The sequence below is a fragment of the Arachis duranensis genome, chromosome 9 (assembly GCF_000817695.3).
Source record: "Arachis duranensis cultivar V14167 chromosome 9, aradu.V14167.gnm2.J7QH, whole genome shotgun sequence".
Classification (NCBI taxonomy): domain Eukaryota; kingdom Viridiplantae; phylum Streptophyta; class Magnoliopsida; order Fabales; family Fabaceae; genus Arachis; species Arachis duranensis.
In genome coordinates this window covers 61408161-61412757 of record NC_029780.3, presented here as the reverse complement: position 1 = coordinate 61412757, position 4597 = coordinate 61408161, and positions in this window count along the sequence as shown.

Sequence of the window (4597 nt, the reverse complement as noted above, 5' to 3'; positions counted from 1 at the left end):
GTCCTTCTCCTTCCTTGTGCATTCGGCCATATTGATTATATCAATAGCCTTGCATTCTCCTTTTAGATTCCCTTATGTATTGCTTGGGAGAATACTAGGAGGAGTTTCCATGATTTTCTTACTCAGCTGGCCTACTTGTGCCCCCAAAATTTCTAATGGAGGACCTTATTTCATTCATGAAACTCAAGGTGGCCTTAGATAGATAAGAGACTATGTTTGCAAAGCTAGAGGGGCTCTGCTCAGAAGTCTCTATCTGTTGCTGAGAAGATGATGGAAAAGGCTTGCTATTGCTAAACCTGTTTCTTCCACCATTATTAAAGCCTTGTTGAGGCTTTTGTTGATCCTTCCAAGAGAAATTTGGATGATTTCTCCATGAGGGGTTATAGGTGTTGCCAAAGGCTTCACCCATGTAATTTACCTCTGCTATTGCAGGGTTCTCAGGATCATAAGCTTCTTCTTCAGAAGATGCTTCTTTTGTACTGTTGGATGCATTTTGCCATCTATTCAGACTTTGAGAAATCATGTTGACTTGCTGAGTCAATATTTTGTTCTGAGCCAATATGGCATTCAGAGCATCAATTTCAAGAACTCCCTTCCTCTGAGGCGTCCCATTATTCACAGAATTCCTCTCAAAAGTGTACATGAATTGATTATTTGCAACCATGTCAATAAGCTCTTGAGCTTCTGCAAGCGTTTTCTTTAGGTGAATGGATCCACTTGTAGAATGGTCCAATGACATCATGGAGAACTCAAATAGACCATAATAGAATATATCCAGAATGGTCCACTCTGAAAGCATGTCAGAAGGACACCTTTTGGCCATCTGCTTGTATCTTTCCCAAGCTTCAAAGAGAGATTCACCATCTTTTTGTTTAAATGTCTGAACATCCACTCTAAGCTTGCTCAGCTTTTGAGGAGGAATGAACTTAGCCAAGAAGGCCATGACCAGCTTGTCCCAAGAGTCCAGGCTATCTTTAGGTTGTGAGTCTAACCATGTTCTAGCTCTGTCTCTTATAGCAAAAGGGAAAAGAATGAGCCTGTAGACTTCAGGATCTACTCCATTAGTCTTAACAGTCTCACAGATCTGCAAAAATTCAGTTAAAAACTGATAGGGATCCTCTGATGGAAGTCCATGGAACTTGCAGTTCTGTTGCAGTAGAGCAACTAGTTGAGGCTTTAGCTCAAAATTATTTGCTCCAATGGCAGGGATTGAGATGCTTCTTCCATCAAACTTGGACGTAGGTGTAGTATAATCACCAAGCATCCTCCTTGCATTATTATTTTCGGCTGCCATCTCCTCTTCTTTTACGAAAATTTCTGTAAGGTTGTCTCTGGATTGTTGTAATTTAGCTTCTCTTAGTTTCCTCTTCAGAGTCCTTTCAGGTTCAGGATCTGCTTCAACAAGAATATGCTTGTCTTTGCTCCTGCTCATATGAAAAAGAAGGGAACAGAAAATAATAATAGGGATGCTCTTTACCACAGTAGAGAGATTCCTTTATGTTAATAGAAGAAAGAAGGAATAGAAGAAGGAAAAGGTAAGAATCCAAACACAAGGGGGAGGATAGGTTCGAATTCTTGAGTAGAGGAGAAGTGTTAGTAGATAAATAAATAAATAAAAGAAGATGAGAGGGAGAGAATTTCGAAAAGTAATTTTGAAAAAGGGTTAGTGATTTTCAAAAATTTTTAGAGAAAAATTAAAATTAAAATCAAAATTTAAAACAATTAATTAATTAAAAGAATTTTGAAAAAAAAGTGAGGAATTTTCGAAAATTAGAAAGAGAAAAGAAGTTAGGTGGTTTTGAAAAAGATAAGAAATAGTCAAACAAACAAAAAGTTAATTAGTTAGTTGAAAAAGATTTGAAAATTAGTTTTAAAAAGATAAGAAGTTAGAAAAGATATCTTAAAATCAAATTTTTGAAAAAGATATAATTTTAAAAGATATGATAAAAAGATATGATTTTTAAGAAAAAGATATTTTGAAAAAGATTTGATTTTTAGAATATTAAAATTAATTACTTGACTAACAAGAAACTTAAAAGATAAGATTCTAGAATTTAAAGATTGAACATTTCTTAACAAGAAAGTAACAAACTTCAAATTTTTGAATCAATCACATTAATTGTTAGTAAAGTTTCGAAAATTTAAAATAAAATTAAGAAAAAGATTTTGAAAAAATATTTTCAAATTTTCGAGAATCATAAAAAAATAAAAAAGATTTGATTTTTGAAAAAGTTTTGAAAAGATAGGATTTTTAAAATTGAAAATTTGACTTGACTTATAAGAAATAGCTAAGTTTTAAAAATTTTTGACTAAGTCAACTCAAATTTTCAAAAATTATGAGCAAAATAAGGAAAAGATATTTTTTTATTTTTGAATTTTTAATGAAGAGAGAGAAAAACACAAATATAACTCACAACATGAAAATTATGAATCAAAACACAAGATGCATGCAAGAACACTATGAATGTCAAGATGAACACCAAGAACACTTTGAAGATCAAGATGAACATCAAGACTTATTTTTGAAAAATTTTCAAGAAAAGAAAAACATGCAAGACACCAAACTTAGAAATTTTCAATGCTTAGACACAATGAATGCAAGAATGCATATGAAAAACAAGAAAAGACACAAAACAAGAAAAATTAAAGATCAAACAAGAAGTCTTGTCAAGAACAACTTAAAGATCATGAAGAAAACAGGCATGAATTTTCGAAAAATGCATAAATTTTTAAAACATGAAATTGACACCAAACTTAAAAATTTACACTAGACTCAAACAAGAAACACAAAATATTTTTGGATTTTATGATTTTATAAAATTTTTTTTTCAAAAATTGTTTTGGAAACAAAAAAGAAAAGAAATATTTTTGAAATATTTTTGAAAACTTTTTTGAAAAGAAAATTACCTAATCTGAGCAACAAGAAGAATCGTCAGTTGTCCAAACTCAACAATCCCCGGCAACAGCACCAAAAACTTGGTGCACGAAATTGTGATCTCTAACTCAGCACTTTCTTCACAACTCCGCATCACTAACCAGCAAGTGTACTTGGTCGTCCAAGTAATAAACCTTACGTGAGTAAGGGTCGATCCCACAGTGATTGTTGGTATGAAGCAAGCTATGGTCATCTTGTAAATCTCAGTTAGGCTGATTCAAATGATTATAATGGTTTTCGAAAATTATAATAAATAAAGCATAAAATAAAGATAGAGTTACTTATGTAAATCATTGGTGGGAATTTCAGATAAGCGTATGGAGATGCTGTGTTCCTTCTGAATCTCTGCTTTTCTACTGCTTTTATCCAATCCTTCTTACTCCTTTGCATGGCAAGCTGTATGTAGGGCATCACCGTTGTCAATGGCTACATCTCATCCTCTCAGTGAAAATGGTCCAAATGCTCTGTCACAGCATGGCTAATCATCTGTCGGTTCTCGATCATGTCGGAATAGAATCCATTGATTCTTTTGTGTTTGTCATCACGCCCAACAATCGCGAGTTTGAAGCTCGTCACAGTCATTCAATCCCTGAATCCTACTCGGAATACCACAGACAAGGTTTAGACTTTCCGGATTCTCAAGAATGGCCGCCAATAATTCTAGCTTTTACCACGAAGATTCTGATCAAGGAATCCAAGAGATATGCACTCGGTCTAAGGTAGAACGGAAGTGTTTGTCAGGCACGCGTTCATAAGGACGGATGATGATGAGTGTCACGGATCATCACATCCATCAGGTTGAAGTGCAACGAATATCTTAGAATAAGAATAAGCATGAATTGAATAGAAAATAGTAGTACTTTGCATTAAAACTCGAGGTACAGCAGAGCTCCACACCTTAATTTATGGTGTGTAGAAACTCCACTGTTGAAAATACATAAGTGGTGGTCCAGGCATGGCCGAATGGCCAGCCCCCAAAATGTGATTAAAAGACCGAATGGTCAAAAGATTAGACACTAGTACAGTAGTAACAAGTTCTATTTATACTAAACTAGTTACTAGGGTTTACAGAAATAAGTCTAAGTGCAGAAATCCACTTCCGGGGCCCACTTTGGTGTGTGCTTGGACTGAGCTTGAGCTTTACACATGCAGAGGCTTCTCTTGGAGTTAAACGCCAAGTTGTAACGTCTGTTTGGCGTTTAACTATGGTTTCTGACGTGTTTCTGGTGTTTTACTCCAGAATACATCATGAAACTGGCGTTGAACGCCAGTTTGCGTCATCTTAACTTGAATAAAGTGTTGACTATTATATATTGCTGGAAAGCTCTAGATGTCTACTTTCCAACACCGTTGAGAGCGCGCCATTTGGAGTTCTGTAGCTTCAGAAAATTCATTTCGAGTGACAGGAGGTCAGATTCCAACAACATCAGCAGTCCTTTTTCAATCGGAATCAGATTTTTGCTCTGGTCCATCAATTTTAGCCAGAAAATACCTGAAATCACAGAAAAACATAAAAACTCATAGTAAAGTCAAGAAATGTGAATTTTGCATAAAAACTAATAAAAACATCCCTAAAAGTAGCTAGATCCTACTAAAAACTACCTAAAAACATGCAAAAAACGTATAAATTATCCGCTCATCAGTGGCTCTATGTTCTCCATT